The 11,875-nt window shown below is 41.3% G+C and overlaps 1 pseudogene; it reads left to right on the forward strand.

The window, feature by feature from the left end:
- Positions 1-246: 246 nt before the first annotated feature.
- LOC113929564 lies at positions 247-892 on the forward strand (annotated as a pseudogene).
- Positions 893-11,875: the final 10,983 nt, after the last annotated feature.

Consider the following 11,875-nt stretch of genomic DNA (forward strand, 5'->3'; position numbering starts at 1 on the left):
TGTTGCAGGCAGCATATAGTTGAGACTTTCTCACTCTATCTGACTATCTTTCCCTTTTAACTTGGATGTTTGGACTATGTACACTTAATGTGAATGTTGATATAGTTAAATTTATGTCTGCCACTTGCTATTTGCTTACTATTTTCCCCAACTATTATTTGTTCTTTTTTTCCTTTACTACCTTTTTGTTGTTGTTATTTAAATGGACATGTAGGCTCTTTTCTGGTTACTGAGACTCAAGGAACCATGAGCAGCAAAGTCACCCACGACACCCTGTACAAGGCAGTGTGGGAAGTCCTGCACGGCAACACCAGCACAAGCGCTGGAAGTTTTTGGGGGCAGATCAGCCTGAAGAGCTATGACCCTCAGAAGGACAAATGCTTCTCGGGCACTGCCAGGCTTAAGTCCACTCCCTACCCCAAGTTCTCCGTATGTGTTTTGGGGGATCAGCAGCACTGTGATGAGGCCAAGGCAGCGGATATTCCCCACGTGGACATCGAGGCACTAAAGAAACTCAACAAGAATAAGAAATTAGTCAAGAAGCTGGCCAAGATGTATGATGCCTTTTTGGTTTCAGAATCTCTGATCAAGCAGATCCCATGAATCCTGGGCCCCAGGCATGAATAAGGCTGGCAAGTTCCCTTGCTTGCTGACATGCAATGAGAACATGGTGGCCAAAGTGGATGAAGCGAAGTCCACCTTCAGATTACAGATGAAGAAGGTGCTGTGTCTGGCAGTGACTGTTGGCCACGTGAAGATGACCGATGATGAGCTTGTGTACAACATCCACTTAGCTGTCAATTTCCTGGTGTCTTTGCTCAAGAAGAATTGGCAGAACGTCCGGGCTTTATACATGGAGAGCACCATGGGCAAACCCCAGAGCCTGTACTAAGGCACAGTTCAATAAATCCTAGTGCTACCAAAAATAAATAAATAGGCACATAGAAGATATCACAGACCCTCTTCAGGTGATATTTTACCCCTTTGTATAGAATAAAAAACTCACACTAGCATGCAGTTGATCGCTGAACAACACGGAAGATAGGGCACCAGCCCTCCACACAGTCACAAATCTGTGTATAATTTTGACTCTCCCAAAACTTAACTACTAATAACCTACTGTTACCTGGAGCCTTACTGATAACACGAACAGTCAGTTAACACATCTTTTGTATGTTATATGTATTATGTACTGTAGTGTTATAGTAAAGTAACCTAGGGGAAAGAAAATGTTATTAAGAAAATGATAAGGAAGACAAAATACATTTACAGTATCGCATTCCTAGAAAAAAATCCACATGTAAGTGGATACACATAGTTCACACCCATGTTATTCAAAAGTCAACTGCCCTTCTATTTCTCTCCCTCCCAGCCTTTATCCCTTTGTTGTTATACACTTTAATTTTACCTCCATTATTAATTCTATACTATGTTTTTGTTATTTTTTGTTTAAACAATCCATTATCTTTTAAAGAGATATAAATAATGTTTTCCAACAGTTTTTCGTATTTACGCATGTGCTTTCCATTTCTAATGCTCTTTATTCCTCTGGTAGACCTATCCCACTGGACTATCATTTTCTTTTTGCCAGATGGACTTCCTATAACATTTGTTACACTGACCTGCGTCATGGTCCCCAGTTACTCTATCTGTCACACTTGGAGGAACTAGGAAGGGTTCTCTATACCCACTCACCACCTCATCTGTTCTGTCAACTGAACAGCTAAGCCAGAGTCAGAGGCCGGTCGTCACACCAGGGTTATTTGTGCCCACCTCCTTTATCATGAGTGGGACTTTGGGGACTAATTTTCTGTAATGCTTTGTGTCTTTTACATGTTGACAAATCAGAGGAAAATGTTTTCCTGAAATATTTAAACTTTAAAAACATGGATTTCTGTATAAATAATATGTGGGACTTTTCCTTTCAATTATTCCTCAGGCTTTTATGTAGTGGCTTGAAATAGATCAAAGAAAGGATGTGAGATGTAGAGATTTCATAAACTGTACCAGTACAGGAAGTTGGAGTCTTGCCCCATGTCAATCCTATTTTGTGAAAACTTTTTGCCTAGAAAGCCCTTCTCAATTCCATCTGTCTGATACGACTTGTTCTTTCCCTGTCACTTGCTCTTGTGTTGGGCTGTGGGTTGTTTCCTGAATTCATTAGGTTCTTGCTCTTCACTGCACATCGTAATGTTCTCTTTCTCTGTAACACTCTATCTGATCACTGCAAAAAATGGTGTGTATGCTGCCTCTAGTCTACATTATATTCAGTCTAGCTTTTATTGTAAACTGCTTGAATGACTCCACAACTGTGTATTAAGAGCAGGTCCTATAACTCATGCTGTAAATGGCTGAGTTTCCTGGTCTGGGGAGGCCGTGGAGGGATAAGGAGTCAACAGCGGAAGTTTCGGCAAGCGGGGGTCTGGCAAAGGTGTGTTTTGCCCCTGGAGTTTGTGGGGAAAATCCAAAGCAGGTGTGCATGGAAAATGGATCCCTGAGTGGGGAGGCAAGGTCAGCAAGCCACAGAAAGAAGCATGAGGGGTCAAGGGAAGAGATCAAATCTGGATGCAAAACAAGGAACTGGAGGGTCAATGAGAATGGAAGGGCTGGGTGATTAAGGATTCGAAGCAGATGATGGAGGTTAAGATTCGGCAGGCTTCACCTGCTGTATAACAACAAAACTGTGTGCGCGTGTGTGTGTTACTGCATTCATTTCTCATGGCTGCCATAACAAATGGCATCACAAACCTGGTGACTTCAAATAACAGAATTTATTCTGTCACAGTTCTACAAGCAGAAATCGTCAACCAACATGTTGGCGGGGTTGGGGCCTTGAAGATGCTCCGAAGGGGAGAATCTGTCCATGCCACCAGGCAGTCCTTGGTGCTCCTTGGCTTGTAGCCACATCATTCTAGCCTCTACCCCCATCTTCATCTGGGCTTCTTCCCTGCATGTCTGTGTTCCTCCTTCTTCCTATAAGGACACCTATCATGGGTTTGGGGGCCTATCCTAGATCTAGATTTTCTTATCTAGAGATCCTTTACCTGATTACAACTGAAAACACTCTTTTCCAAAAAAAGTCACCTCTGCAAATTTGGTGGTTAGGATTTAGACATTTTCGGGGATGACCATTCAACCTAATACAATTACTATATTCAACACACTGTTCCGAACACTTTACATGTATTAACTCATTTAATTCTTATACCAGGATTCCTTGACATATGTGCCAACATTAGGACTATTTTACAAACCAAGAATCTGAGGTGCAGACAGGTTAGAAAATTTCCCAAAGCCCCACAGGTGTGTATTGGAGCTGCACTTGAACCCAGATGGACAAACTCCAATTTACACACTTAACCACTCTGCTATTGAAAATATAGATATTTCTAAGTCTCTGGTTTTTCATCTGTAAAGTGGAGATAGTATCGGAATTGTTGTGAAATAACACAGGCATGTGGCAAGTGCTACCGTTTTAGTGGCTGGCAGTAGTATGGGAGCAGAGCGTCTCAGATCAGGAATCAGCTGGGGAAGTCCTGACAAATTCCGAAAATGCTTGACTTTGACTGCTGTCGCCCCGTGTGGTGCCCAGGAGAGCTGGCTATGCTGAAAGAGACAGACATAAGGGGCCACTGGGATGGAAGCTCCTTAAAGGCAATGAGGACTTTTTTGCACTCTTTTTCTTTTCACATAGTAGGATGGTGGCCACATGGTGTGCAGTCAATAGATGTATGGAGTGAATGAATGAGTGAATGGCCGTACACTTCTTGAGAGCAGGCACTACTGTTAATCTTTTCTTCTCTATCCCATCTTCCTCACGAGTCCCTGCCTCTCCAAGGTCAAGTAAAATACTAGTTGCAAAGGAATCAATTTATGCCAATCTTTGACTTATATATTGCATGTTCTTCAGTGGATCATGTCTGTTGAGTAGTCCAGACAACATTTCCTTCTCTCTCACATTCTTCATCTGCCACCCATCTTCTCTCTAGTCCTGCCCCTGCAAGGTCCAGATCAGCAGGGGTCATAAGCAAGAATTTATTTGTGTAGATCCTTGCCTTTTCCAGGGCAGGAGCATTGCAGCCCTATCACCTCCTATCCTTAGATGAAAATGCTGAAATTAGAATGAGAAACATGGGGCAGAAATGATGGGAGCCAACTCTTCTGGTGAGATGTGGGGATGTGGTAGAAGAACACAGGCCCTGGGTTGTCAAAAGGCAATTTGATCAGCACAATTTACTGAGGACCTAAACTTTGCCAGGAACTACTCTAGACTGTGGAAACCAGGCAGATAATAACAACTGCATAAGAAAGTAGGATATGTAGACAAATACATAGATAGATAGATGATAGGTAGATAGATGATAGTTGGATAGATACCTAGATAGATTTAATTCTCATTGTGCACTTAATGTCCGTGGAATCTTGCACAAACTATAACAACAATCTAAGCCTCAGTTTTTTGGTAAAGTAAATTACTTAAATGTTTATCTAGTAGGATTTCTGTGAGCACAAACTAGGTAACCACATGTGTATACACTTATACACACACATGTGTCTGTAGGTATTCACAAATATATATTTATATATTCTCTATATAAAATATGTGAGTGTGTGTACACACAGATATATCTATATATCCAGATCTATCTAGGGAGAGATAAAGTGAGTTTGGCACATGATAGCTCCTGGACTATAATGCAGGGATACCTGCTATTTACCTCTTTTGTCATCTGAGCCCCATCTTTCTTTATAGACCCCTGTCAACCTCCAGCATCACTTTTGGACCAGGATGTGACCATCTGCCTTCCTAAGTGGCCCTAAATGACATCTGAGCTTTTTGATAATCTTCACTGCTCCTGATCTGCCACACTTCCAGGAAAGCACCCAGTACAGGTGGGCTGACCCAGGAATGATTTTTGCGTCAGCACCTCCAGCCCTCCAGGACCACGCTGGGAGCTATCTTCGGATGGCTGTTATTCTCGGCTGCAGCCATGGCCCCATTAAAGACAGAGCTCCAGAGATGAAAAGTCCCAGATCCCATTATCAGTCCCTACTTCAAACATGAACTCTGGGTCTCGAAGGCTCTTCATGTGGCTTCCGAAGCTTAATGATGCCATTAGCATCTCCTACCTGAAGGCAGCACTAATTAAGGCACTGAGACACACAGCCATATTTCAGTTAATTGAATTCATTTGCTAGTTTGCAAAGAAACACAATTAATAAAATAAGTTGTGCGTGTCGCATTTTTTTGCAGATCGACTTTGAAGTGATAACTATTTGTCTGATCTGCTTTGAATAAAATGAGGAAAACAGTTCATGCTGAACTATTTGTAGGCAGAGGTAGTGAACATATGTTTCTAATTTGAGCTAAGAGGAAAGCAAAAATATACAAATTTAGCAAATCTTAGTTCTTGACAACCACTCAGGATATTTCAGCTAAGAAGTGAGCATATGGTTCAGGGAATAAAGAAACTAGCTAGCGTGGTGTGGAAATGATGTTTCTGGGCTCAGAGTTTCATGACTGCCATGAGCTCATTCTTTCTGAGATGGGGGTCAGGTCTCGAACATTTTCTGTGGATTTTCCCATCAGTAAATGGATGCTGCTTATGAATGCAGGTTGGTCGTGTGGGGATAGAATGCGCGCCTCATTATCGTACAGCACGCTTCAGGTGGGATGGGTTTCACAAGGAGAGGATTAGGTCTCTTCAGAGCTGCCGCATCTGGAAGTGATCAGGTGGTTAGATTTGCTTCAGGTAAGTGTGAAGTGTGACGGCAGCGGGGTGTGGATTGCCTCCGCCCTTATGGCCCAAAGTAGAAAAGGGATTTGGCCACCATGATGCTTGGCTTTGAGGGGGAGCAGAATATGCTACCCCAGGACGTGCCACTTTAGCATGTGGATTTTTCCGAGCTGAAGACAATCAGGGTTCAGCAGATTCGGGAAGAGCTTTTTACCTCCCCCTTAACTGCCTGAAAGAATTTAGATAACGGGCCTGTACCAGGAAGAGAGCTATTACCAAAAATAATGTTCTATATCCAAAAGACTTATCTGCACAGCATGGAAACATTTGTTTACCAAATGTCTGCTCTTCTCAGCTTCCAGTGAATTGTCTTCCTACCTTTTGAGACTCCTTGTCCTTAGCTCGGGATGGAATATAAGTTTCAATTACCTGAGTGCTGGGAAGTCTCATATTTTAATGGGGATTCCATACATATGAAATTTGTTTTCTTCCTGTTAATTTGTCTTATGTCAATTTAATTATTAGATCAGCCAAAGAACCTAGAAGGGAAAAGGGAAAAGTTTTCCACCCCTACAGCTTTTCAATCACAATTGTTTTATTATAGTCAGACTATGGACAAATTATGTCATTTCTTGGTGAATCTGTTTGTTTTTTAATTCCTAGGCCTGTATACACAATACTTATTGTTTTGCAAGGATAGAGTTTGTCCTTGCATTGTAATTTATAGAAAAGATATTATTTTCAAGTTTTCTCTGATGATAAAAGATTTCAAGTTTTCTCAGACATGTTTCCAAATCCAAAGAAGAGCACCACGTTTGATGTCCAAGACTGTGTGTGATGGACGACGAGGTCAGTGGACCGGGACCCCCACCCCAAGCACTGCAGTTCTGAACTCAACATGTAAATCGGGAGAAAGCCCCTTAGTGTCTGGAAGCCTCCATCTCCCCATCTTTGAATGAGCTGGTTAGAAGGAAAGAGCCTCAGGATTTACCCCAGCTCACAAGTCCTGGAGGTTGATGATGGTGAGGGTAGAATGTCTGTACCTTCCAGACACAATCTTATGGGTTCTTCAGCAGGCCATGGAAACTTGATTCGAGGGGGAGGCCACATTCCCAGGGAGAGTACCAGAACACAACCCTTGGGCTTCCTCAACTTTAAGGGTGGGGTTTCCACTGCTTGCCATGTTAGCTGCCCAAGTTAACAAGTATAGGCACAATATGGATCCCCCAGCTCCTTGCCTTCTCCCAACCCAGGGGAAGCATGGTCATTTCTCTGTACCAGTTGTACAGGCAAAGCTGCAGAGTCAGTAACTGGACATCCTTCAATCCAACATGAGGAAGAATTTTCTCTGTCAGAGTTGCCCAGCACGGGCTGCCCCAGGAAGCTTCTCACTGCGGGTTCCAGCACAGTCCAGTAAAGGGAAACAACCTTTCAGACTCAAGGGGTACAGTACCGTGGCACTCACCATGTGTTCCCTGGGCCAGTGGCATTGGTGCTGAGATACTCAGGGGATCAATATCACCCCATCCGTTAGTGGATTATTCTGGGTATTAGTTCTCATGTTTCTATTAACTATGATTTATTTTTTAACCACAGATTTGCTTTCCACTGTAATAAAAAATAATGTCGATCGAATCTCTGAAAACAAATTACTCCTGTGATTTTAAAAGGACTAGAAATTTTAACAGCCTCAGGAGAGAGCACCTACAAAGGTGGGGACAAGCCTACAGGCTGCACACTGAGAATTATTCGATTATTGAAAGAATATGAGTTGGAATTTTGAGGGGAATTTTCAGTTAATGAAGTCATTCTGATGTTAAGACTGGTGGGCAAACCAGAAGGCAATTCAGCTACAGAGAACTCGATTTTATTTTTTTTTTTAATCTGAGACCATGAGGGGAGGGTGAGTCCTTTCTCACTGCCTTGTGGGAGACGGAAAGACAGAACCAGAGAGAGCTTACCACTTGGGGGAAACCACTTGCATGGTCACCAGTGATGTCTGGACCTTGCCCAGCCATGAAAAGGGTTCCACCATATCCAGCATCAAAGCCAGCGCACATCCTGCCTCTGCCAGGCACTCCCATGCGTGCACAATCAACCTGAACTCCCAGTCAGCACAGGCACTATGCAGTGACCATCACTCACTTTGAGGATTATTACCAATGGAAAATCAAATATCTTTTTTTTTAAGATTTTATTTATTTATTTTGGGGGGGGGACACAAGCAGGGGGAGTGGCAGGCCGAGGGAGAGGAAAAGCAGGCTCCCCACTGAGCAGGGAGGCTGACGCTGGGGCAGAACTCAGGACCCTGGGATAATGACCAGAGCCAAAGGCAGTTGCTTAACCGACTGAGCCACCCAGGCAGTCTGAAAGTCAAATATCTTTTAGACTGCTACCTCTCTACAAACTGGAATTAGTTTTTCCTGAGTAAATCAGGGCCCTGTTTTTCCTGCTTTACTCGGGAAAGACTAATTCCACTATAAGTGCACCACGGGATATGTCAGACCTTGCTGTTACTAAAACGTTGCCTTAAAGTTCAGGAAAAAAATTGGGTGTGAAATTTGGCCTTTGTGGCATTCCATAAGCATATGTTCTGACATAAAGCACACCAAAAAGTTTGGCCTTTTGGCATTTAGCAGTGCAGCATCTGTATTACTTTTAATCCCACTGGTGGAATTGTCAATAATCCCGGTTTTGCAATGGGCCACTGGCTGGGTACCCCAGGGTGTTCCTTCCGGGAAAATTCCACATGAACTCCATGAGTCTCTTGCCTGAACTCAGTCCCCTTACCATATTCCGCCCCATCTGCTATGGGTTTCCACAAGCTACCCTATGTGGTCCAGCTGAATTATTGATCACAATCAGCTGAGAAAAGCCCCCACAACTCCTATTGGCTAAAATGACCTTCCACCCCATCAGCCCAGCCCCAAAGTCCATCCCAGTTAAAGGGTTGGGGATAAGCTTGGGAAAACCCCAAAGCAATCCTCAAGGTTAACTTCTTGGAAATCTCAGAAAGAAAGAAAAACTTTACAGGAAATTGGCATGAGAAGGGAATTAGAGGCTTAATTATGTTTTTCACCTCATCCCCATTAAAACTGACTTCTGTGTTGTGTCACTCCACTTTAGCACAAGCGTTAGTAGATCTTGCAAAGGTTGGAATAAATGTGTTCGGAAGCTCTCTGAGCCAGTGGACTTCTGTCTCCCAGTTTCTCTGAATGAGCTACTGCTGGAAGAAAACCAGGTGTTCTGAAAAGACAAGACTTGCTGGATAAACTCCTAAGCCTTTGGGTTTTTCTCATTACCTGGTGAAACCAATCGTTGTGCCTCAGGGCTATCACAGGAGCCAGACCCTGTGGCAACGGTAAAGCTAGTTAAGCCTCCCTGAGCTGGAAATTAAGTTTGTGTTTGTAAGAATTGCTGGAGATTCTAAAGGCAAAACTAACACACCGCTCCCATTTTGTACTTCATATGCATCCCGGTTTTGCTATGAATATTATCTAAAGTGTAAACAGGACCAGGAATAGCTACTTTCGCACACCTTTGTTTCAAAGGTAGGTAAGACTCTGAAAAATCTTCTCTGATTAAAATGAGTGTGGGATTGAAGTACAACATTTGAGATAAATAAATCAATGTGATCAATCCATAGGAGAACAAAAACTAAAATGGTTTCCGCTTGGGAATGTGTCCCCAGTTTAACTATTTTGTAAGATTTTTAATGACACATAATACACTATTTGATTCTAGGGGTATTGGCTTCTCTGTTACATTATTAAATTGCATTTATGTCAAGATGTTTCACTTGTCATTTTTGGGTGAGGCTCTTAATAGTCTCTGATAATTGAGAAGCAGAAATGAACTTTTGCTTAATATATCTGAGACCTGTGGTTATGTAATGGATTGTGGTTCATCCTAGGCAGCCTTGAGAGTGAGGAATAATAATTATATGCCAATAGCAGAGGTTAATCGATTCATTCAATCAAAGCACAAGTCTGGCTGCTCTGTTGTAGGCTTGTGGCTCAGTGCTGGGGTGAAAAATGTCTGCCTCAGGACAGGCTCTCCTCTCTTAGCTCTTCCTCTAGCAGCAAAGAAGGACTTTGAAAGAAAGTCAATCAGGCATTGTAAGTGTGGTGATAGCTCAATGTGTATAAAATACACGTGGAGCAGAGCAGCTGACTCCCCCCCCTCCGGGCCAAGAGAGGTACAGAAAATGGAGGTACTTGGAAAACACAACTATATTTCATCAATGAGAAATGGGCAGAAATTTTAAACTTTATCTGGTAGTAAATGAGATACCTCAGATGGCTTTTAACCAAGAAGCAACCACATAAATACTGAAGTTTTTATAATCAAATAGTCCTATTTGGCGTGTTCTGATTTCACATTAGGAAGAATTCTAAAAAAAAAAAAAAAAAAATATTCTCTATGTTTTTCTACAATCGTGTCATATTTCTCCCATTTTTGTTCAGATCTTTAATCCATCCAGAGACATTTTTAACTTAATCTGAGTAGTGATATAATTTTATTTTCTGTATAGGGTGAACCAAATTTTCCATTATGTGTTTGTGATATGGTCCATTTTTCTGTTCCTTTATGGCAGGATCTCTCAAACTCAGTATAACTGATGTTCTGGCTGGATAATTCTTTGTTGTGGGGACTGCCTTGTGTGTCGTATTTAGCAGCATCCCTAGTCTCTACCCTCTATATGCCAGTAGCTCACCCCCATCCCCGGTTGTGATGCCAAAAAATGTCTTCAAATTGCCAAGTGTCCCCTGAAGGACAAAATTGACTTTAGTTGAGAACTACTGCTTTAAAACTATCGCTCTGTCCCCATTGCTATGGCTACAGAATAGTCCTTTCTACAAGGTTGGACAAGTCTTATTTCTTTATTTTCATATATATTTTCGAAAGATGTCCAATATCTCCCTAATATCACTCATCTTTTAACAGATTGTATTAAAGTTTTTATTAATTTGGGGCTATGGATATATTTAAAATGTTATGTTTCTTCTTTTATTCACTCTTTTGTGGAACTTAATTGACTTTTATAATTTATACATAAACAGTTCTATCCCTAATTAATCTAGGTAGGTTATAGATCAATATTAATGCAAATAGTGTCTGAGTTTCTGTTACATTTTCTACTACTTTTTGTGGAATGTTATAAATTTGTGTGTTGATCTTTGCAGTCATTTTGTGCTCACTTTTAGACCAAATACTGCTGTTTTCCTCAGTAAATATGAATAAATCCACACTCCACAAATTAGTTTAAATTTTGTTGGACATATTTGTACTTCAGACTTACACACACACACAAAAAAAAACCAGAATAAACCTCATCAATTTGATTTCTGTAAAAATGATGGCTTGGATTTTCTATCACCGTGGAAAATAACTGTAGAATTAAGGACTTGAGGAATTTTAGAGGTGTTTGTGTTTTTGTTTTTTACTTCCCCCTAATTTAAAAGAAACTTGCACTAAACTTTCCATTTCAAAACATTATTACAAGTACAATGTTGCAGAAGTCACATACAAAATTTATTCTAAAGCTAGAGTAATTAAGACAGGGCATTATGTAAGATATTTAAGACACATTAGTGAAGCACAGCAGAGATGAGACATAGATCCACATGCATATAGTCAACTGATTTTTGAGAAGGTGCACAGGCAAATCAATTGAGGAAAAAAATAGCCTTTTCAATAAATGGTGCTGCGACAATTGGATGTTCATATGCCAAAGAAGAAGAAGAAGAAGAATAGGAGGAAGAGGAAGAAGGAGGAGGAGGAGAATCTTGACAAAGATCTTACACCTTTCACAAAAATTAAATCAAAGTGGAACATAGATCCAGATGTAAAATACAATTTCTAGAAGAAAACATAGGAGAAAAATCTCTGTGACTTGGGATTCCTTGAGCAGTTCTTTTTTTTTCTTACAATTTTATTGAGATACATTCACAAAGCATAAAATTCTTCTTTGTAAAGTGGAGAATTCAGTGTTTTTTTTAGTATATTCACAGAGATGTGCAGTCATCATAATCTAATTCCAGATCTCATTGACCAGGACAAAAAGAAACCCCCTATCCATTTTCAGTCAGTTCTCATTCCTTCCCTCCCCTGATTCTTGGCAACCACCAATGTAC

The sequence above is a fragment of the Zalophus californianus genome, chromosome 5, assembly GCF_009762305.2.
Source record: "Zalophus californianus isolate mZalCal1 chromosome 5, mZalCal1.pri.v2, whole genome shotgun sequence".
Taxonomy (NCBI): domain Eukaryota; kingdom Metazoa; phylum Chordata; class Mammalia; order Carnivora; family Otariidae; genus Zalophus; species Zalophus californianus.